The sequence below is a fragment of the Macaca nemestrina genome, chromosome 16, assembly GCF_043159975.1.
Source record: "Macaca nemestrina isolate mMacNem1 chromosome 16, mMacNem.hap1, whole genome shotgun sequence".
Lineage (NCBI taxonomy): Eukaryota > Metazoa > Chordata > Mammalia > Primates > Cercopithecidae > Macaca > Macaca nemestrina.
Genome location: NC_092140.1, coordinates 45,966,382 through 45,991,820, shown reverse-complemented (window position 1 = coordinate 45,991,820; position 25,439 = coordinate 45,966,382). Strand labels below are relative to the sequence as shown.

Sequence of the window (25,439 nt, the reverse complement as noted above, 5' to 3'; positions counted from 1 at the left end):
AGCTGCATAAAATAAAAAATAATTAAGGGATTAGTTTTTGTGAATATCTTTGGAGACACAAGAACAGAAAGAATTTGCAATTGTACTATTAGCAGCTTTTTAAAAGAAGTCTATAATTATACAGTCTATATGTATTCAAGTCTTTGTTTTTAACAGCCTTTTATTTAAAATGAATTATACATGTCATTGAGTTATAACTTATTTTATATAAATACATGTTCCTATTAAGGAAATATTAAAGGTGATATAGTTTGAATGGTTTTTCCCTCCAAACCTCTTCTTGAAAAGTAATCCCTAAGGTTGGAGCTGAGACCTGGTAGGAAGTGTTTGGGTCATGGGGCATTCAACCCTCATGAATGGCTTGGTGTTACCTTGGTGATCTTGTGTTGTCATGAAATCTGGTTGTTTAAAGTTATAGGACACCTTCCCCCAGTCTATCTTCCTCCCACTCTCACCAGATGACTCTCCTGCTCGCTCTTTTACCCCCGCCCCCACCATGATTGTAGGCTTCCTGAGGCCCTCACCAGAAGCAGATGGTGGAGCCAGGAGAATTGTACAGCCAGGAGAATTGTAAGTGAATTGAACCTCTGTTTTCTATAAATTACCCAGCCTCAGTTATTTTCCTTATAGCAACACAAAACACAAAAGGTGAATAATTCCAGTTGAATTTATTTATTCAAAATGTTATTGATTGTCAGCTATATTCTAGGTAGTGGTGTGATCACTGAGGATATGGTGCTGTAAATGATAGACACAACTATTTCCCTCATCAATTATAGTCATCAAACAACAAATAACTAAGTTAGCTAGAGAAATAATCACTGGTTCAGGTAACACAAATAATAATAAGTATCATAGCAGATTGTGGCAGCTTATTTTACATGTATGCAAGAAAGCTTGAAGATAGAAATGCATATAGTGAAATTGGAGGATATTGGGAATGTATATCATACCTATTTAGCCTGTTTTCAAATTGTAATAATAAGTGTATTTACTTAAGAATTTGATTTCTGGCCTAACTTCCAGTATTATGTTTGTAGGCATACGCTTTCTTTAAAAATACATAATCCAGACTATTTTTATGCTTGTCATTTGTATGGCAGGATGTCAGATGACACATTTTATAAGCACATTTGATTATATAAAAAATCATGCTATCAAAATCATGTCTGAAAACTATAAAAATAGAGGATAGTTTAATATTTTAAATATGTAGACAGTACTCTATATAAGAGTTGTTCTTATGAGATAGTGTATCTTCATAGAAACATTAGAGGATATTAAATATAGTTGTATGTTTTAAAATGTCAATATAGTTTACAAACTTTTGTATCAAAATATTGTCTAAATAGCATACTATATATTGAATTGTGTATTAATCTGTTCTCATATTGCTAATAAAGACATACCCAAGACTGGGTAATTTATAAATAAAATGAGGTTTAATGGACTCACAGTTCCATATGTCTTGGGAGGCCTCACAATCACAGCGGAAGGCAAAAGTCCTTTTTACACGGCAGCAGGCAAGACAGAGAACTTATGCAGGGGATCTCCTCTTTATAAGACTATCAAATCTCTTAAGACTTATTCATTATGAGAAGAACAGCATGGGAAAGACCCACCTCATGGTTCAGTTACCGCCCACTGGGTCCCTGCTATGACATAGAATTGCAGGAGCTACAATTCAAGATGAGATTTGGGTTGGGACATAGACAAACTATATCAATTAGAAATAATATATATAATACATAATATATGTATATGCAGGACTCTTAATAAATCCCTAAGGGAAAGACAACAACCCAATAGAAAATATAGGTAAAGACAGGAGGTTTACAGAAAAGGAAATATTCAGGTCAAAAATTTATAAAAATATTTTCTCAAACTCTTTAAACATTTCAAAATTCAATTTAAGAAAATGAATATAATTTATAACAAAAATATCATAGATTTCCCCTAATAAAGTTTGATAAGACCTTGCAGAACCCTAGACATATTCAGAAAACTGTTGGTGGAGATATATGTTGGCATACTGATGATAGCCTGTGGAAGTTTTCAGCTATTATTATTATTATTATTATTTTTTTTTTTTGAGACGGAGTCTCGCTGTGTCTCCCAGGCTGGAGTGCAGTGGCATGATCTCGGCTCACTGCAAGCTCCGCCTCCCGGTTCAGCTATTATTATGTTAAATAGATTATCTATGCCATTCTCAATTTATTCTCTGTTAATCCTATGATGCAAATATTTGTTTGCTTCATGGTGTCCCATAAGACTCCTAGGTTTTCTTTGCTCTTTTTTATTCCTTTATTCCCCATGTGACTGGGTTATTTTGAAAGAACCGTCCATCATCAAGCTCAGAAATTCTTCCTTCTTCTTGATCTTGTTTATCTGTTGTTGAAGTTGTAAACTTTTATTTTTTATTTCATTCTTTTTTTTTCCTGTTCAAAGATTTCTGTTTGGTTTTTTATTGATTGTTTCTACATGTTTTTGAGAGTCCTTCTCCTGGATGTTGGTTGGGTATGGCGGATTGGCTCTGTTTCCAGGTGAACTCAGTAGCATCTCTGTCCAGCTGTAATCTGTCAGTGAAGTCTGTGATTCCATCAGTAGCCTAGGCTTTGAGAGTTTATACCAGCAGTGGTATGGTTTTGCTGTGTGCAAGAGCACCAGAGGTTACTGGGCTGGACACAAATGTGCACTGGCATAGTGGACTGCCTGGCTGTGTGGTGGTCTCTCTGGTGGTGAGGTTCTGACACACATGGGTCCCCCATCTTACTATTTGTTTGGTGGGATGTCGGTAAGCACTGGTGCAACATTCTAGCTGGCTGTATGTTGACTTTCTTGCTGTGCAGGTTTGTCTGTTCCCTGAGGGTGAAATGTTGTTTGAATTCAAATTCTGCAATTTCAGCCTTGCTGTTGGGTCCAGGCTTTAGTTATCCTGTGTTGTGGTTCTGTGGTCACTAATGTGAGCATGATAGAATGACTGCAGAGCCTCAGGGATGGTGAAAGGCAGTGGCTACTCACCCCAAGGGCAAGATGCACTCTAGTACTGGGCCCAGTTTCAAGATGGCACCATGATATAGCAGTTTAGCTCATGGGGCTGAGGAGTGTACAATTAGGCTATTACTTGGGGGCAGTGCAGGCTTACAAATAATTGGCAACCCTCCAAACTCAATTCAAGGCCTGTGAGGACTTCCGGACTCTTTTGTAGTAAAGGCTTTAAGTTTCTGCAGTAGTAATTGCAATTGCTAGGGTTCTCCAGCATACTTTGTCCCATAAGAAGTCCCCCATGGCTCCAAGCTAATCCTGGCAAGTGAGACGGTGGCAGAGCTATGGTGCTATCCTGAGCGTCTGTGCTCCATGTATATTTTGCCACTCCCCTGGTGCTCTTCAATGTACCTCCTCAGTCATTTCTATCAAAATATTGTTTTTCTTGTTTTGGGGTGTGTGGGAAGTGCTAGGAAACTCTAGTTGGTCACCTTGCTGACGTTGCCTAAAAACATAATTTGTATTATTGTACAGCATTACAGTCTATAAATGTATCAACATTAACTTAAATATTATTTTGTTGTTGAATACAGAAATTGTTCATTAGTTATTGTTATCCTTATAAGTAACAACGAACAATTTTGTTCAAAAATTGTGTATATTTTTAATTTTCTTTAGGATAGATTTCCTCAAAACAAAATTTCTGGAAATATAGACCATTTAAACATACCGATGGTTTTCCTAGGAAATTAATTAGTCTACTAGTGGTGTAAAAAATGTATTTTAAACTCTCAATAATAATATTTTGAAAAATATTACCTTATAGAAAAAATCATTGCTCATTCATTTTGGCTTAGTTTGTCCTTTTGTGAAATCAATTTATTTTACATGTATATATATTACATGTGTTACAATGTGTTAAGTATTGGGATACAATGGTAAAGAGAGACCCAAATGATTCCTTAGCTTTCATATCTTGTAATATAGAGAAATAAACACTCATGGAGCAATCAAAAGTTAGTTTGGAAGAGATCCAAAGTACAGAGGATGCTATAGGAAGACAAAATAGGAACAGCGGAGCCACAGCTCAGAAAATCACCCAGGCTTCCCAGAAGAATTAGTAAGTAACATGAGAGTATACTATATAAATGAAGGGGACCGTAGAAAAATTATTTCAGATATTGGAGAAACAGTAATTACAAAAGCTTGTTATCATGAAAGTGTAAAATAAGGAACATGAAGTTACTTAGAAAGTTAACAGTATAGAATTTGAAGGATGGTGGCATAACATAAGTCTTAAGAAATAAACAAGAGCTAAATAATACAAAGCTAAAATATAAACAAGTAGGTAAACTAAGAGATTGAAACTAAAGTTTGGCAACAATAAAGGTATATTGATTTTACTTATATATTTTTAAATCAGGAAATGTCATTTAACATTTACATATTAAGACAATTATTCTTTCTGAATGTTCCTAGAAGGAATTATATGGAGATGGAGGTAGAAAGCTGTGACAATAATTTTGATGACAGATAACGCTTAAAAAATAAACTTCAGAATTGGAAAGAAGTAAATATTTTGATTACGGATTTTGTATTGGGTAGTGAATGCGAGTGAGAGAAGGAGGAATAAAATATTACAAAGTGTTCAGTTTGGACCACAGTACTTTTTAAATGTCTCATCTGCAGGATATCTAAGAGGATATTCAGAGTAGGTGGCTACCATTTTGATTCTATCATATGTCAGAAGAGATGACTGAATGAAGAAGCAGAGAAGAAGCACTGCAACAGAAACCATTTAACACCAACACCTACCTAGAAATTAATAGATTAGTTAGTCTCTGCTCATCTTTTAAGTTTTCCTATTATGGCTGGTCATGTCTTTTTAACCCCCATTGATGTTTTATTGTTTTCCCTAACTACGTATGCAAGACCTTTGTAGTAATAACAATATCATATTCTAATAATTTCTCATTGTTTCAATTGTGTTTTTTCAGTTGTGATTGATTTTCCATAATTGTCAAAGTGACACATAGAGAAGTCAATCAGTCAACCACATAGTATTGCCAGTCTCCAAATTGTGGTAATCTTTAACTTCTTTTCTAATGTCTTTATTTTATACTTAAAATGATTCTGCTTTTTGCAAACTTACTTATACATGTAAAAGGTTTATGAGAGACTAATGCTGGGCTATTTTCTCATTGCACTAACAAAAAATGTTTTCAGCCATGGATTAGATGAGCTGTGTTGCCTAGCAACACTCTTCCATATATACTCTGAGTTGCTTAGCAGCAAACTTTCAATAAAGTGCTATCTTGAATTGGTATAATACTAGTCTTCTTTAAGTTGAGAATTTTACTGCTACCTGGTTCCAACCTCCTCAATAGTTGTATTATGGAATCTGGACAGAGAAGCAAACCAATGTTCCCAGTGTGCTTTGGCTCCTATATTCAGAGAATTGTCTTCCCAAACATATTCTTGTTATATACCAGGGGCCTGAGAATGAAACTTTGCATAATGACTATCTAATTTATCTCAAAAAACCACATATTTCATTGATCTTATACTCAGGCATTATTGGAGGTAGGATAGATATATATATATCTAAAACCCAAATCCAAAAAGAAAATTGTTTATCATAATTTTATGTTCCCATATCTACTCTTCCACATCATATAGTTTTAAAAAAATTCTTAATTACAGATTGAACTATAGCCAATAACAGTGCATTATTTGGCAGGAGAAGATTAACAAACTGTCAACTGATCTCAATTCAGAAGTCTTTGCCTTTATTGATTTCCTCAGTCCATTTTAATATGTTTATGGTATTTTCTTGGCCTCATCAGCAATAGAAATGTTACCAAAGAGGTCAACTCATTTAACATCTTGGTGGAGATATTACCTCCTCAAAATCTCAAAATCAAAATCCATCATTGGATTTTTATCATATCTAGCTAAACAAGAACATAGTACAAAACAAAGCATAGTATATTAAGGAGGGTAATTATTTCCTGAGTGAAAACAGAAGTTCAAGATACGTGACTTGGGGATTCTGTATTCAACTCTATTTATGCTTTTATTTCTCCTTAAAACTTAACCCAAATTGGATTACATCATCTAACAATAGTAAAATGGGCAAAAAGTACAAAGTATGCTTAATAAGAAAAGTTTTCCCAAAAAGAATAAGCCCAAATTTTATAAGGCACATAGAGTAATACAATTCAGAGACAAATGGTAACATGGTGGTTGCAAGGGCCTCGTGGGAGGAGATACGTCCCAATCACTGAATAGGTAAAGTCATTTGCCCAAAATTACAAAGAGAGCCAGAGCCCAAGGGCTACAAGAATTCATGTGCTTAACCATTGTGCTCCACTGCTCATATAGGGATAATTTCTATTCTATTAAGAGCTTACTATATGTCAGATGCTTTTTAAAGTTCTTTACATGTATTATTTCATTTATTCACCAGAAGACTAGGTTACTAGCTAACAGTTATCTAAATATATTAACCCATTAAAATCATGCCAGTCCTGTGAGTACTAAAAAACACTATGCATGTTAAAATATTACCTCAGTTTCTGACCTACAGTAGATACTAAATATATACTATTATCCATACCATTTCAAGATGTATAGTCTCAGAGTCATTTCTACCAAATATCCTATTAGTTATACTTCAACATCCTTGTCAATAATTCAAGAAAATGCATTATTTGGATCCTATAAACAATATGTTATGGCAAATCTCCCTGTCATTCTTTTGTCTTTTTTTTAGTTTATCTTTAAGCCTTCTTAGTGTTCAAAATTTTGTCTTTAGTCAATGACAAGTATAATAGGTACAATCTATTCCAATAATTTTTATTATAGATTTTATTATTAATATAACTGTTTAATTCATTGGTACATTTTTATGAATCACATCAAATTGGTAAGGAAGATTCTTTGTGTACCAAAGGTAAAATTTTATTCATACTTTTTTATAGGCAATGTATGTTACATTTAAATAATGGAATTTTAAATAGAATCAAAATAGTGGATAAGCAGTGTGGTTGTTCCATTCCGCCTCTAAGCTATTGTGTTACATAGATAACAAATTTGTCCTATGTAGGTCTCAGCCAACTTCAAGTCCAGGATAACAAAAATAGTTCACGTTCACTAGGACACAATCAAGGTGAATCGTGATTTATGTGCCTACCTGGATATGAGGGGCAGAGATCGGGGGATGGCATGCATTGTAATGAGCTAGCATTTTAGTTTGAAGTTAGACACTATTAGACCCATATTCTCTTATTCTCAAGAGAAGCAAGCTAAAATAAGAACTGAAATAACAATCCTATTAAGTAGAGGCACTTAAGCAAGTATTGCAATACATAATCTTTTGATAGAAAAAACATTATTCTAATTTACACATTAAAAATTATGATTATAGGATTAATAGATTTATGAGCTTACCCTCCAATGCTATTTAACTGCAACACTAAGCAAAACAACAGCAGCACTTACACATACGATTACAAAGCTAAATCTTCTCCAGCATTTACACCTACAATCACATTCAGTCCATCCTTTGACCTTCCTCAGTCTAGCCTATGCAAAATCACTAGCTTGCTATAATCTGCGAACTTTAAACTTCTTGCTCTTTTCTAGAATAATTGTACTGAGTTCTTCATACACAACATTTTAATAATGGCTTGAGATAATAAACTTGGTTAATTTATTTCTCTCCACAAGGCTTGGGAAATTCAAGGACCTTATCCAGAGAAAATAATTTGCAACAAGAAGGGCTTGAAATTAATCCCTGCCAGTCAGCAGATCAAGACTATGTTCTGGTGTTTTTTTTTTTTGTTTTGTTTTGTTTTGTTTTGTTTTGTTTTGTTTTGTTTTGTTTTGTTTTTTTTGTGACGGAGTCTCTCTCTGTCGCCCAGGCTGGAGTGCAGTGGCACGATCTCCACTCACTGCAAGCTCCGCCTCCAGGGTTCACGCCATTCTCCTGCCTCAGCCTCCCGTGTAGTTGGGACTACAGGCGCCCGCCAGCATACCGAGCTAATTTTTGTATTTTTAGTAGAGATAGGGTTTCACCATGTTAGCCAGGATGGTCTTGATCTCCTGACCTCGTGATCCGCCCGTCTCGGCCTCCCAAACTGCTGGGATTACAGGCGTGAGCCACCGCTCCCGGCCAACTGTGTTTTTATCTTTAAGGCTATGCAGCAGTTCAAAGAACAACAATGTAAATAAAACTAATGGTGATTGCCATCAACAAACAGAATGCATTGTATTATGTAAGAGGTATATTTCAACAAAAAATGTTTTGAATATTCACAGTAGATAACTACTGTCTTGGAATTCATCAAATAAAAATAAAATGACTGGGAATCTAAAATACAAAGAACTGTGTGTTTTAGTTTTGCTTCAGATCTAAACTTCTTCTAATCCACAAAAGCAGAATTTACTAGCACAGATAATTTTTTTTTCTTTTTTACATGGTATAATTACAGATATGGTTTGGTGGAAATTAGTTCTTCATTCAGAATCTGAGATATAGTAAAATTTCAAAAATTCCTGTCAATATTTCCAAGAAGATATATGCACAGTTATGCCAAATTTCTGTAATATATTCTTAAGTTTTAACACATCCATGTGCAACTTTGCTATTTATGTTACTTTACACTCGTTTAAGCATGGATATATGCGTTTCTGATTATATTATATTGCATTGTACCATATTATGTTATATATACTTTTTCTCTTGACGTGGTTTTGAAGGTTTCCAATCTTGCAAAATGTCAAGGCATAAAATAGAAATGACTCAACACATTTTAAAAATATAATTGTGTTTTAAGTGACATGATCTTATAAATATTGCAGAAAATTTGGGAGATTTTTAGGTTAATAATTGTCAGTCATAGTTTGGGCCTAATTCTACTTCTTCATGGAAACCTTCCATTATCACCCACTCAACAGCTTTCCTCTCTAACCCACTATTATGTATCCTATTAGCCTATTTATTTACTTTATATGTTTATATAGTTTTATTTGTATATTATTCATGCCTTTCACATTATAATGTAAACTTCACACACAAGCAGGATCTTGTTTCTGTTTTTGACCGCTGCATTTTGATCTAGACCAATATTTGCCTGTGAGGACAATAGATTAATTATAAATATATTTCTGAATGAATAAATAAATGAGGAAATAAATATTCTCATTATTATTATTATTTTTCTTGTTCTATATTTTCCTATTACTTACACAGAGGAAAAAACATAAAATATAGTAACCATTGACTTTATAATTTCATTATAAAGGTACATTTAGGGTACATTTCATTGTTCATTGTTCAAACATAATTATGTGAGACAGTGTAAACTGTTTAGATATCAAAATTTGAAGAAATAACCCTTCTCTTTTATGATATGATTTATCATAAGTAAAAACGTTTTAAAACAATGGATTCTGAAAAGTGTGAAATCATAACACCCACTTCAAAAATATAGCTTTAATAAATCCTAAAATAGAAAGTTGCATATTTTTACAAATTTATGAATGATGAGATCAAGTAATTTTGTTTTCATTTAGTTGGATATATCTATAGCAAAAATCATGTGGAATGAAAACCAAAAATGTAATTAAGGTACTTTGATATTTAATATTAATTTTATTATACATTGGTTATTTGTTATACAAGCTTTCTAAGCAGATAAATTTTGTAAATCTCCATTAATTGTGAATCCTTAAAATAGGGTAAATTTATGGTATTACACATTTTGTTATGTTTAATCATGGAAAGTGCAATCAAATGTGGCATTCTTAAATCCAATTGTCAAGACTTATTCATGAGTAAGTCTTATGAGAAGTCAGAGTAGGCAGTTGAATATGTCATATGATTTGAAAGCATTGGAAAATTATTTTTACTTAAAATATCTCCCTCATTACCTTTCTCTGCGCCTGAAATTTCATCTTTAGAAATCTCTCTTGGGATTTAACTTTAGTTTTCACTTAGTACTTGGAAGTGTGACTCCTCTATCTTTCACAAATGCTCTTTGAGAACTCATTTGGAGATTCAGGGAAGATATCCTTTCTTATAACCACCTCCCCCCAACAAAAACAAAATAAAACAAAACAAAACAAAAAAAACCTATTTTCTTGTTTCAGAGATGTCTTTACTTTCATCAAATTCTGATATGATACATAAAAAAGGGAAGGTCATCTTCCTAGCTCGCCAGATCAGCCAAATCATCCCTGAGGATAAATAGTAAGTCACTCACGTTGCAGTCAGATTATACTCATAAACCTGGAGGAGTTACTGGAACAGAATTAGGGCCAGGGGAAAGGTTGTGAGTAGGAAGAGCATTCACAAAATAAAATTTTTCTGATATTAAATTGAAGAGAATATCCAGTCTAACCCTTCATCTTCCTAAGAAAATTGAGGATCAAAAAATTATGAGTTGCTCAGAGAAACACAGATAGTTCTTGATAAGAAACTACACTCACATTTCCTGACAATGGTCACTCTGTTTCTCTGCTACACACAATTAATTGCTTCTCAACCAAATCAGAAAGAGGATATAATACTGTTGGAGTTAAATTATTCTCTGTTGTTCTTTCTATTGTGTGTGTGTGTTCTTATTTTGTTAGTGGTGTTAATGAAATTTATGGCTTGAACAGATTACCCATCATAATGAAGTTGTGTATTTAATTTGTTAAGCAAACAAATACAAAGTAACAAATAAAACCTCAATCCACTATTTAAACATTATTTGTTCTACTTCCCAGTTTTAACTTATGAGTAATAAATATAAACTATTCAATCACTAATATTTCCCATTCCCCTTTTCTATTTTAGTTTACACTTAACATTACTACTCTTTAACATTCCATATGTTTCACTTATTTTACTTATTTTATTGTGCATTCCCTGTACCCTCCACCAGAATTAAGCTTTATGAGAGCACAGGTTTTTACTGATTTTATTAATTGATATTCCCAGTGCCTGAAACTGCTTGGAAGATATTCAGTATCTAATAACATTTTTGAATGAATTAATGGATGAAATTTTATACAACATCAGCACAGCCTTTATTACAGCAAAATAGGTAGCTCTCCCACCACTAATACATATCATTTCTAATACCAGATACAACAAGTGTCCAGGGCAAATGCAGATGTTCTAAACATGCAGTGACAAATGATTCAAGGGGACCCAGTAGAACATGGTAATCCTAGAGAATAGCAAATGACATGGTTTAGTGGCCGGTTACTTTATAGTTCAGATGTCCTTCTTAAGTCAGTGCTATTTTACAGCTTCTAAAACTGCACTGCAAGTTTCTGCAAGATTGTAGCATTTATTTGTTTATGTCCTCCTACTTTTCATTTCAAAATTTCCTATTGAATAAAGATAAAAGTACAAAGAATTTGACTTCAGCCAATCTTCACATATTACTCAGTGCTCATCTGTATATATGTAATATCTACATACTCTAGCTACATTGAGCAGAAAAGGCCTGGTTTAAAATGTTAAAAAATAATAGGATACAGAGAGCAATTCAAGGAAAGTATAGAATTGGATTGTCTGGTGGAAGATAATGAGTGCTTGGTATTATTTTAGTTTTAAAATTATGTGTTACACATCAACCAATGGAACAGAATAGAGAACCCAGAAATAAGACTGCACACCTACAACCATCTGATCTTTGACAAACCTGACAAAAAGAAGCAAGAGGGAGAGGGTTTCCTACTTAATAAATGGTGCTGGGAGAACAGGCTAGCCATATGCAGAAAACAGAAACTGGACCAATTCCTTACATTATATACAAAAATCAACTCAAGGTGGATTAAAAACATAAATATAAAACTTCAAACCATAAAATCCCTAGAAGAAAATGTAGGCAATACCATTCATGACAAAAAGACCAAAAGCAATTGCAACAAAAGCCAACATTGTCAAATGAGATCTAATTAAACTAAAGAGCTTCTACATAGCAAAAGAAACTATCATCAGAGTGAACAAACAACCTACAGAATAGTAGAAAATTTTTGCAATCTAGCCATCTGACAAAGGTCTAATATCCAGTATGTATGAGAAACTTAGACAAATTTATAAGAAAAAAAATAAACCACATCAAAGAGTGGGCAAAGGACATGAATAGACTCTTCTCAAAAGAAGACAAACATCCAACCAACAAATGTATGAAAAAAAGCTCAAAATAACTGATCATTAGAGAAATGCAAGACAAAACCACAGTGAGATGCCATCTCACACCAGTCAGAATGACTAGTATTAAAAAGTCAAGAAATGATAGATACTCATGACATCATGGAGGAAAAGGAATGCTTTTATACTGTTAGTAGGAGGGTGAATTAGTTCAACCATTGTGGAAGACAGTGTGATGCTTACTCAAAGATCTGGAGGCAGAAGAACCACCTGACCCAGCAATACCATTACTGGGTATATACCCAAGGAAATATAAAGCATTCTGTTATAAACATATATGAACATGTATGTTTATTGCAGCACTATTTACAATGGCAAAGACTTGGGTGTAGAGGACTACGTGCTCGCAAAGGAGATGTTCCCGATAAGTCCTGCTCTTGCAAATGAAGCAGGGCATTCCTTCCCTGCAAACAGGGAGGACAAAGGGGCCAGCTGCTAACAGCAGACCCTGGGGGCTTGTTTATGTGTAAACATCTTGAAAATCCAGAAAGTCAGGGAAAGGTCAGAAAAATAACAATGTGTCTTGTGACTTGGCAACATTCCACAAACGACTGTATAAAATAAAGTAGAGCGCACCATTGGAGGTGGCCACCATGTTTGTCTTGTCTTGTGTTGTCTTGTGTGTTCATTCCTTTGTTTAGGAAACACGCAGACCCCAACATCTGGTGCAGCGAGCAAGGTTCGTGGCTCCACGAGAGCAAGGAACGGGAGGGGGAAAACCCCAGGCAGGTAAATAAATGAAGGGGGACCCACGGAAAAATTATGGGGAATTCCACCTCTCTGGCCTCTGAATATTTGCGGTTACTCCAGGGACTGTTGATGTCTATAGGAGTATAAGTAAAAGAAAAGACTTTGAAGCCATTGTTTGCCCATGTTGAACAACATTGTTATTGGTTTCAATATCAAACCAAAGTGCAGTTAAATCGAAAGGAATGGCTACAAGTGGTTAAAGTCCTGTGTCGAGCTCATCAGCGAGGGCAAACGATGCTTCTGACTTTGTGGACTTTGCGTAGTTCCATTACTCAGGCATTAGAGTTACTTGAAACTGACTCAGAGCATGGCGATACTGCCACAGGAGGTGAGGCATCTGAAACTTTAGAGAGGAATGATCCTAGAGAGGAACATATTTACGCCCCGGTTGTTGAGGACAAATAATTGGAAAAAGAGCTAATGCCTCCTTCATCTGAAGGAAATTCTGATTTGCAGCACATTTTAGAGATGTTACAACAGTTGTTAAAATTGCAAGGTACCGCTGCTCCTGTTTCTCCTATCTCTCCACCACAAGCCTTTCCTGTTACCTTCCCTTCTGCTCCTTTGGAAAAGGATTTCCCTTTGCCTCCACCTCCAACCTCTTTGCCTATGTCAGGTCAGGTTTTCTCTGTGCCTCTTCCTCCTGTAGGAGAAAAGAAGGAATCGAAGGAAAAGGATGATTTCGAGGAATTAGATTTATTCCCAATAACACGGGCTGCTTTCGGCCCCAGTGCTCAGTTCCCAAACGGTGGCCAGAATGTGAATTTTACAGCCCTACAATTTAACTTTTTGAAAGAAATGAAAGCTGCAATTTCTAATTATGGACCTCAGTCACCGTTTGTTCTTGGCCTTCTCAATTTCTTCTCTTCAGAACATATGATGATTCCTATTGACTGGGGAACGTTGGGACAGGCTGTCCTTGATCGTTGGCAATGGCTTCAATTAAAAAGTTGGTGGTGGGAGGAAGCAAGAGTACAAGCTAGAAAAAATGCTACCTGAAATCCCCCAGGACCTACTGAAGAGCAGCTTACAGGTTCAGGACAATACGCCACTCTTAATGCTCAGGGAGGCCTAGATGGTATTGCTCTCACTCAGATTAAAGCCTTGTTTATAAAAGCGTGGACTAAGGTTGAAATAGCAGCTAAAACTTCTTTATCTTTTGTAAAGATCCTACAAGGAGCCACTGAGCTGTATCCAGATTTTGTAGCCCGTCTTCAAGATGCTGTATTAAAGACTGTAGGTTCAGGCCCTGCTGCTAAAATTCTTTTGGATACTCTGGCTTTTGAGAGTGCTAATCCTGAGTGCCAAAAATTGCTGCGTCCTCTAAAAGCTAGTGGAGCTGATTTAGATGAATACATTTGGGCTTGTGCAGGTGTTGCAGGAGCTATTTACAATGCTCAATTGTTTGCTGGGGCACTTTCTAAGGCTTTAAAAGGCAATTCTAAACAAGGTATATGCTATCAATGTGGAAAACCCGGTCATTTTAAAAAGGAATGCTGGAAAAAATTAGGCTCTTCAGCTCTAAAAGAAAAAAGGTTACCATCTGATATGTGTAAACAATGTGGCAAGGGTCAACTTTGGACCAATGAATACCGTTCAAAAACTGATAAAAGTGGGAATGTATTGTCACCCCTCTTGGGAAACAGGAGCCGGAGCCCACAGGCTTGGGGCCCCAACAACTACAATGCAGGCCTACCCCAGTACCCAGTGAGCAGTGGCTTACAACATCAAGGAATGACCTTGAGTCCTCCTTAAAGACATCTTACCCTACCCCAGTTTCTCAGCTTTATGCTGCCACTAAGCAGAGTGCTGCTGTTGACCTAGCTATTGTCCAACCTTATACTTTATCTCCTAATGGAGGAATATATAAGTTGTCTACCGGAGTTTGTGGTCCTTTGCCAAAGGAACATGTAGGACTTTTACTAGGTCAAAGCAGCAGCGCTATGTGGGGGTTAATGGTGGCCCCAGGAATTATTGATCCTGATTTTACTGATGAAATCCTTATTATGGTACAAGTCTCACAATTTATGTGCCTAGAGGCAGGGGAACGTATTGCACAATTGCTTTTATTGCCTTTTTTTCCTTTCTTATCTAGAGATGTGTCTCGTCAAGGAGGTTTCGGTAGTACTGGGAAAACTGTTTTCTGGGAAACTTTAGTTTCTGATCAAAAAACTTTATGTTCATTGCAAATTAATGGGATAGTTTTTGAGGGATTAGTCGACACAGGAGCGGATGTATCTATTATATGCTTGGCTCAATGGCCTGACCATTGGAAAAAGAAACAAGTATCAGTTACTCTATCTGGCCTAGGTACTGCTTCTATAGTCTACCAAAGTGTTGAGCCCCTGAGCTGTGTAGGACCTGAAGGACAAGGAAAAGTGTTCTTTTATATTGTTCCCATTAATATTAACCTTTGGGGCTGTGATCTTTTACAACAATTTGGTGCCTTTTTAAGCATTCCTCATATTTCTTCAACTGCCAAAAATATGATGTTCAAAATGGGCTACAATCCTTTAAACTCTTAGCCACTGTCCACAAGCCTCAAACTTTACAATTGAAGTGGAAAACTACAACTCCTGTTTGGGTGGAACAGTGACCATTATCTAAAGAAAAACTTAAGGCTTTAAACAATTTAGTTAAGGAACAATTGGCTGAGGGGCATATTGAACCAAGTACTTCTGCATGAAATTCCCCTGTGTTTGTCTTGTCAAAAAAAAAAAAAAAAGAGGAAAATGGCACTTATTAACTGATCTTAGAGCAGTAAATGCTTGTATTCAACCTATGAGGACTTTACAACCTAGGCTTCCTAATCCAGCTCTTATCCCACAAAATTGGAAATTAATGGCTATAGATCTTAAAGATTGTTTTTTTTTACTATCCCGTTACAACCCCAAGATTTTGAAAAATTTGCCTTTACTGTTCCCAAATATAATAATAGACAGCCTACACAAACATATCACTGGAAAGTTCTTCCTCAAGGTATGCTTAATAGTCCTATGTTATGTCAAGAGTTTGTTCATAGAGCCTTAAATCCTGTTAGATGTCAATTCCCTACTGTGTTAATATAACATTATATGGATGATATTCTATTAGCAACTCCTGACGAAGTCCTACAAGGTCAGGTTTTTCAGGTCTTACAACAACAATTAACTCAATATAATTTACATATTTCTTCTGAGTAAATACAGACTCAATTTCATATTCAATATTTGGGATACCTTTTAGCAGAAAAGCAGACTCGGCCACAAAAAGTTCAAATTTGAAGAGATCAACTTTTGACTCTTAATGATTTTCAAAAATTGCTAGGAGACATAAATTGGCTTCGCCCCATCTTAGGCATACCTACTTACAAACTGCGACATCTATTTGCTACCTTGGAAGGAGATTCAGCTTTAAATATTTCTCGTCAATTATCCCCCGTGGCAGAAGAAGAATTGTCATTTGTAGAAAATAGAATTAGTGAAGCTCACCTTGATTATATTGCACCCAATTTTCCACTTTCGTTGTGTTTTTTTCATACTCCCCATTCGCCAACGGCCGTTTTACACCAAGATAATAATATTCTGGAGTGGCTGTTTTTGGCTAATAAAGCCATTAAGAAAACTCACCCATATATTGATAAATTGGCTGAATTCATTATTAAAGGACAACATCGAGCTCGTCAGTTGCTTGGTGCTGACCCTATAAAAAATATTACCCGATTATCTAATCAATACATTGAATCTCTGTTGGAAACTCATGAGGGTTGGCGAGTGGCTTGCACGGAATATACTGGTTCTTTTTCTCAGCATTATCCTAGTAATAAATTATTTGCTTTTCTGCAACAATATTCTTTACTGCCATATAATCCTATATCTTACACTCCAGTTAAAGGTCCCACCTTTTTTACTGATGCTTCAAGCAATGGAAAGGCTGGATACTGGACTTCAGACAATTCAAAAATTTCTCACTATCCATTTGAATCAGTGCAACAAGGAGAACTTTTTGCCATTCTTATGGTTCTACAAGACTAGCCTCAAACTCCTTGTAATATAGTTAGTGATTCCCAATATGCTGTATATGTAACTAAATATATATCTCAGACTTCTTTACCATTATTTCCTCAAACTCCTTTACAAAAATTATTTTCTTTTATTTGTAACTCTTACTTCCCGCACTGTCCCCCTTTTTATCACTCATATTCGTTCTCATTCAGCTTTGCCAGGACCTTTATCTTTTGACAATAGTCAGATTGATTCTTTACTTATTGGCAGTGTCCAACGAGCTCAGGATAAGCACCAACTACATCATACTAATAGTTTAGGATTACAACGGCGATTTTTTGTAACACGCCGTCAAGCCCGAGCTATTGTCAGAGCCTGCCCATCTTGTGGTCCTATTATTGCACCTTTTTTAAGTCCAGGTATTAATCCTCGAGGCATTCAACAAAATCACATTTGGCAAATGAATGTAACTTATGTCCCTTCCTTTGGTCCTTTAAAATATGTTCATCATACTATTGATACGTGGTCACATTTCCAGTGGGCTACGCCATTACCCTCTGAAAAGGCTGACTCTGTTATTACTCATTTACTTACTTGCTTTGCAGTTATGGGAGTCCCTGCTGAACTAAAAACTGATAATGCCCCTGCTTATTGCTCTTGCAAATTGACTGCCTTCCTCTCTTTATACCATATTCATCATTCCTCTGGTATTCCATTTAACAGTCAAAGCCAAATAATTATTGAAAGAGCCAATGCTACCTTAAAATTACAACTTTTAAAACAAAAAGGGGGAGATGGGTGAGATTCCCCAAAACATCAAATTCTGAAAGCCCTTTTTACTTTAAATTTTCTCAACCATTGGCACCAATTACAGCAGTCTGCAGCGGTAAAACATTTTCAACAGCCTTTAGAAAAGCCTCAAAACAGTAATATGTGGGTGTATTATCCTTCATTACAAGGGCAATATTTAAAAGGAAAAGTTTTACAATGGGGCTGAGGCTATGCTCTTGTCCATACAGGTGCCAGAGAAGAGTGGTTTCCATCTCGACCGTTGAAACAGTGCCATGGCGAAGAGGAGCCGATCTGAAGAGTTCCTCAAGGAATTTCAGGAGCTGAATCTGAGTGCTCAGAGAACACTCACCTTCAGGACTCGATGTGCGGAGCCCCTGGCATGGGGTCAACAGAAAAAGGTTACTCAGAAAGCTGAATGGGTTGTTCAACAAGCTGGGCAGCCCAAAACCCCACTGACTTTATTCCTGCCTATGCTGGCCATAGTAAATTGTCAGGTAACAGCTGGAGAATTTACATACTGGGCTTATATTCCTTTTCCACCCTTATATCAAGGTGTGGCCTCGGGAGACAGAAAAGTCCCAGTACTTACTAATGATACTGCTTGGATGCCATCGCCTTTGTTAAACCAGGATCCTGAATTAAACACTGGCACAGTAAATAGTTCATATCAATTTGGGGTTGAAGGGTTACGTATATGTCTTGGGAGTAGTCCACATTATCTGCATCTTCTCATGAGGCTTGGGCTGTTCGCCATAACCATAGTCATATCTCTGCCTTTACTATGATTATTGTGGCTCAAAGTTTTAAGTATAATCATACTGCAGTACTTAATGAAACTCTGCCAAGTACGTTATCTTTATGCCCTATCCCTGATGTGTCCGGAGGTGTTTCCCAACTAGAGTGGACTAGATGTAGAAGTAGTGGGCCGCGATTGTTGTTAGAAGTAAAAGGGAAGAGTCATAAATACCTTGTTACAGATTGGAGTGTACATGGAGATTTTCAAACTAAATTCAGCCATGTCAACCTGCGTTGGCATAAAGGTAATCACAGCATTTCTGCAGATGGCAATGAAACTATTATTTGGCATGATGGTGGTCTATCATGCCCTATGCCACATTTGGCTAATACCTCACAAATACAAGGTCATATTTGGAAGTTGCTAGCTGCTGGTAAACCAATGTTCACTTTCACGGGAAACATGTCCTTAAATCTTACTAATATTGCTAACCCTTTCCATATATCTTTGCATCGAAATAGTTCTAGATATGTTATTGCATGTGTAAGAAAGCCTTACTTGTTGTTGACAGGAATTTTTAAATGGGATAACAATACGGGGTAGTTAACTGTACAAACAATTGTACATTCTTAAGTTGTATAAATACTACTTGGTGGAATAATAATTGGAATGAGTCTCACTCCAATTTATATATACTAGGAGCCAGAAAAGTAACCTGGCTACCTGTAAACTTAACACGTACTTGGAGTGAATCTGCTGGGGTTACTCAAATTTACAAGGTTATGCAAGATCTTGTCCTCCGTAGTTGGAGGATGGTTGGAATCATCGTGACCGCAGTGATGGGACTTGTAGCAATTGCTTCCACTGCCGCTGTTGCTGGATTAGCTCTACACCAGAGTATACAAAATGCAGAATTTGTGCAACAATGGCATGAACAATCACATTTGTTGTGGCAGCAGCAATGAGACATAGATGCTCATTTGACTGAACGAATGGATAATCTGGAGCAAGTGGTTTCTTGGTTGGGAAATCAGCTAACAGTGTTGAATACCTGAGCTTTGTTGAAATGTGATTGGAACACTACCCAATTTTGTATTACTCCTGTTCCTTTTAACAGCACTGTACATAATTGGACTGAGATAAAGAGACTTCTAATTGGTCATAATAATCTTTCCCTAGAAATACAAGACTTAACACAGAACATTTCTGAAACATTTCCCAATCAGTTACCGTTGCTGACTGGTACAGATTTGATGACTGGTATTGCACAAAGTTTGACATCTTTGAACCCTATGAGCCCTGTAAAAACTTTGCTGACCTCTGTTTCTAGTAATGTATTGATTGTTGTTCTTGCCTTTGTCATTTGCACAGTCTGCTGGAGATGGTACCAAAGGGCAAACACCGAATCCCAGCGAGCCCAACATGTAATGATGGTTTTAAAAGAAATTCAAACTTGTAAATAAGGAAAGGGGAAATTTAGAAGACTATGTGCTCGCAAACGAGGCGTTCCCGATAAGTCCTGCTCTTGCAAACGAAGCAGGGCATTCCTTCCCTGCAAACAGGGAGGACAAAGGAGCCAGCTGCTAACAGCAGACCCTGGGGGCTTGTTTATGTGTAAACATCTTGCAAATCCAGAAAGTCAGGGAAAGGTCAGAAAAACAACAATGTGTCTTGTGATTTGGCAACATTCCACAAACGACTGTATAAAATAAAGTAGAGCACGCCATTTGAGGCGGCTGCCATGTTTGTCTTGTCTTGTGTGTTCATTCCTTTGTTTAGGAAACACGCGGACCCCAACACATGGGACCAACCCAAATGCCCATTAATGATAGATTGTATAAAGAAAATGTGGTGCATATACCCCACGAAATACTATGTAGACATAAAGAAGAATGAGATCAGGTCCTTTACAGGGACATGGATGGAGCTGGAGTCTATTATCCTCAGCAAACTAACATAGGAACAGAAAACCAAATACTGCATGTTCTCACATGGAAGAGGGAATTGAATGATGAGAATACATGGATACGTGGCAGGCAATGATGTCAGAGGAGGAGGTAGAACATCAGGATGAATAGCTCATGGATGCTGGGTTTCATACCTAGGTGATGGGTTGATCTGTGTGACAAACCACCATGGCACATGTTTACCTATGTAACAAACCTGCACATCTTGCTCATGTACCCCTGAATTTTTTTTTTTTATGGTATATGTTATTTGACTGTAAGATAAAAATTTGTCAACAACTCAATCAGTACACACAAAAAAATCTGTTCTCCACATCTTTTGAAAAAATGCAAATATTAAATAATTTGCTGATTTTTGATATAGTGTGTGTTCACTGAGATCACAATCAAAAATTTTAACTATCTGTAATAAGAAATATCATCGTTTATGGTGTCTACTTTCCAAATTAACTAGAGATAGAGTCCTTTTAGCAAGTGTGCATCCATGTCTATTTGACTTTGGTTGACTGCTTAACATCTTTGCTTGCCTTCAACCAACATAAAGCTTGTTTGAGTCATTGAGTCTACACATGATTTAAGGTTTTCATTTCATATAGAGAATGTGATTTAAAATGTAATTTTCTTGAACATTTGTTGACATAATGTTATAAATTTAAAAAAGAAATATCAAAGCAGTTCAGTCTAATGCATAGATTAGCCCTTTATCATGAGTTAGACATTTCAGAATAACACCTTAGTTACAAGAAGGCTCATCTCCTACATCCTCAATCTTATGGTGCATAATCATGATTGCAAAACTAAAAAAAAATCTTGATCATACGGGAGAAGCAGCTACAAACAGACTCTAACCAAGCAGTTACAGGAAGCATCTAATTTTATATACCATAAAAATATAAAACCTCAAGAAATAGTTGCAGTAGACAATAAAGAAATTTAAGGTCATCATCTAGAAGCATGAGGTCTTAGAAGTAGGGTAAATGACTCATATAGCTACAAAAGCCTGTATTACTAAACAAGCAACGTAATAGTAAGTCTCTGTAATTATCAGTTTTAAAAATTACATTTACCTTCTTTCCTTTATCTAGCTTGGAAGCTTATAATTTAGAAATATAAAAATTTCTACTACAATTCAATGGGCAAAAATAAAGTATTTTTGCTTTACTTAAGAAATGATGATAAACATGGTAAGTGATGAAAATTTAATTTCATTTTTTCCTTTTATGAGACAAAGTCTCACTCTGTTGCCCAAGCTGGAGTGCAGTGGTGTGATCTCAGCTCACTGCAACCTCTGCCTTCCAGGTTCAAGCAATTCTCGTGCCTCAGCCTCCCGAGTAGCTACGATTAAAGGTGGCTGCCACCACGCCTGGCTAATTTTTGTTTTTAGTAGAGACAGGGTTTCACCATGTTGGCTTGGCAGGTCTCAAACTCCTGACCTCAGGTGATCCACCCGCCTCGGCCTCCCAAAGTGCAAATGTGAGCCACTGCACCCGGCCGCCTTTCTTCTTCTTCTCTTCCTGCATCTCTTCCCCCATCCCTCCTTTTATTCTTCAGTCATCTAAATCATAATTATTGCAAATGAATTATATATTACAAATCTGTTTGATACCAATGCTGTAAAAAAAAAATGAGACTCAACCCTCTGACCTCAAAAAGCTTAGAGTGGAAAATGTGGAAATTTGCAAAGAAAACGATATCATCCCTCCCTGCTTAAATAAAATCAACACTAATGAGATCCTGGCTATACAGAACTTCCTGAGATAGATGGCCTTATTTTATTTTATTTTTTTCTGAACTGTAGTTGCTACAGTATTTAGCATGTTGAAATTGCTCAAAATAATTCTACTGAATTATTATTTTGTGTGTCTATTACTGTTAACTTTCTAAGTAGAACATTTTTATGCTCACAGTTCCTTGTTAGTATTAATGTGGGAAGGACTTTTTCTATAAATTTGTTGATGATTGTAAGAAGACATGTAAACACTGTCTATTGATATTTAAAATTTTATATAGTTGTTATATTATGAAACAATCAAATTTTCTTTCTCTCTTTTCAATATTATGTATCTTTCTTTTTAATTTTTAATTTTTAAGAATTACTTTCTCCCTTATCATTACCCACAATATGCATCTTTATGTTGACCACACATATTCAGTAATAGCAAAAACATAATTCATAAAATAATAGAAGAGAAAATGAAAAAAATAAATCTTCAATACATTTATCTAGAGTCAATGTGTCATGTTTTATAAATAGTAAAGAGACAATTTATTATAGGAGTTCAAAACATGTACTTTTCAGTCAGAAAAAGTGCTTTCTAAAGTAAGCACAAGCTACCTAATTGACAACGGCATGTTATTTACTCTTCTTCAGTTGACTATGGACTCTCTGAAAAGGACTGGAATGTCTAATTCATCGCTGTATTTCTAGCACATAGCACAATGCCTGGAACATAGCAGACACTCAATAAATGCATCTTTTATAAATAAATTGTTCCCAAAGTTTCAAATTCCTATTTAGATCTTATGAGAAAGCTAATATCCCTTCTCACACCTTGTTTTACATTTTAACTCAAGCAGTTTTACTGGACACTGTAGAATAGATTAAGTCCTTCGGTAAATGTTCTAATAACACCTTGTAACAATTTTACATATCATTTACCACATTACCATATTTTCCAACTATTAGTTAGATTTTGCTATTTTACTTTTTGTTTTCCGTAAACTTTAGGTCCCCTGAGAACAGAATACATGTGTTTAAGTCATCGCTTTGTCCTTCAATATTTCCTGAAACAATATTAATAACCCAGAAATATGAATTAAATTATTTAAGAAATCACTGTGCTTTGGTTCACTACTGGTTAACACAAAGCTTAGTCATTCTTAGAATGGCTTTTGTCTTACAGCTACCCTATATTAAAAGGGTAAAATTGCAGGTTTTGTATGATTTTTCCTCACTTTTCTAAAACTAAAACTCAGAAACATCATCATCTGCAATTAAGTTAGCTCAATTAGTTCTAATTTTGCATCTATTAGATTATCAGCACTTTAAATATTTTCTAAAACTAAATTCATTGCTTAAAGAAGTAATTGATTATCTACTATTAAAATGGAATATACTAATTTTACTTTATTTAGGCAAGAAATCATTAAGTTAAGGATAAAGCAACAACTCTTAACTATTTTCCATAAAACTCTAAACTCGTCCTTTTATGCTAGAATTATATTGTCTTTCAACAGCTAAAAATATGAAGAGCAAGGTAACCTTTCAGAAAAGACAAGAGAAATGTCATCTTTATTGCCGATAGGGCACAAAAACATGACTGATTTTTTATTAGTTATATTCAGGAAACTGATGACAAAGATGTCCTGTCAGTGAATGATAATTGTTGAATTTTGAGAAGTGTGTTGGAAATTCATTGTTCCTATGCAAGACTGTGAAGTGGGAGAAGTGTATCTTTTTTCCCTCTTTACTTTCATTACAAATTCTCTTTTAACACATGGTCTCCATAGCTGTCCATTTCCCATGAGTCCCCTTCATTTTACAGCTTCTCACTTAAACACACCACAGTTGTTATCTTCCCTGACCTATGATTTGAGTTATTTATGTCAAATCTCACATCCAATGCTCCATTTTCTAGCTTATCAGTTATTACTAAACAAAGGAATTTGAAAAATGAAGTCACACAAAGCTGAGTGTGTATTTTATTACTTTTTGCTTTTGTATTTTCATTTGAAAAACAAATCTGTGGATAGAACACTTAAAATCTACTTTCTTAGCAATTTTAAGAATACAAGCACTATTATCAACTATAGACACCACTTGTACAATAGATCTACTGAACTTATTTCTTCAAACTGATATTTTTTACCCTTTGACCAGCATCTCCCCAACTCCCCTCCACCATGGGCCCTGGTAAGCACCATCTCTAATTCTATGGATTTAACTTTTTGAGATTCCACATATTAATGAGATCATGCAGTATTTTTTCTTTCTGCACCTGGCTTATTTCATTCCACATAATATCCTTCAGGTTTATCCATGTTATCACACCACAAAAAATAAGTATTTGAGGTCATGTGTGTTAATTAGCTCAATTTTGCCATCTACAATGTATACATATTTAAAAACAACATAGTGTACATAATAAATATATACCTTTCTTTGGTCAGTTACATAATTGCCAAGTACAGTGGCTTGCACTTGTAGTTCCTGCTGCTAGGAAGGTGGGAAGATTGTTTGCAGCCAGAATTTCACGCCGTGGTGAGCTATGATTGTGCCACTGCAATCCAGCACTGCACTTCAGCAACAGAGCAAGACCCTGTCTCTAAAAATAAATTTAAAAATAAAAATATGCACACGTATGTTTATTGCAGCACTCTTCACAATCGCAAAGACTTGGAATCAACCCAAATTTCCATCAGTGACAGCCTGGATTAAGAAAATGTGGCACATATACACCATGGAATATTATGCAGCCATAAAAAAGGATGAGTTCGTGTTCTTTGTAGGGACACAGATGGAGCTGGAAACCATCATTCGCAGCAAACTATCACAAGAACAGAAAACCAAACACCACATGTTCTCACTTATAGGTGGAAATTGAACAATGAGATCACTTGGACCCAGGAAGGGGAACATCACACACTGGGGCCTATTGTGGAGAGGGGGAAGAAGGGAGGGATAGCATTAGGAGATATACCTAATGTAAATAAGTTAACGGGTGCAGCACACCAACATGGCACATGTATATGTATGTAACAAACCTGCACGTTGTGCACATGTACCCTAGAACTTAAAGTATAATAATAAATAAATAAATAAATAAATAATAAAAATGTTTTAAGTAGGTGTATGGAAGTGACACTATCTTAACTCAAATTAGTATAGCAATAATCAGGCAAATATAGGGACTTTATGTAGACAGATTTAAAGCATATCAGACAGAGCTGAATTCCTACTGACTTTCAAATTCCATGTTTTAGTTGCCTATGCTATCTTATGTGGTATTTCT

The 25,439-nt window shown here is 35.7% G+C and overlaps 2 long non-coding RNA genes across 2 annotated transcripts in view; one reads left to right on the top strand and one right to left on the bottom strand.

Moving 5' to 3' along the window:
* Nucleotides 1–464: 464 nt before the first annotated feature.
* Nucleotides 465–18,068, top strand: LOC105489950 (uncharacterized). The gene is made up of 4 exons (XR_011614749.1): nucleotides 465–570; nucleotides 3,973–4,105; nucleotides 4,983–5,068; nucleotides 17,952–18,068. It is a non-coding gene; the product is annotated as an uncharacterized lncRNA (long non-coding RNA).
* The window catches only part of LOC139359222 (uncharacterized), a 27,566-nt gene continuing 19,818 nt past the window's right edge, over nucleotides 17,692–25,439 (bottom strand). Inside the window, exon 4 of the long non-coding RNA XR_011615137.1 lies at nucleotides 17,692–18,098. This is a non-coding gene — a long non-coding RNA (uncharacterized lncRNA). The remainder of the gene's footprint in view (nucleotides 18,099–25,439) is intronic.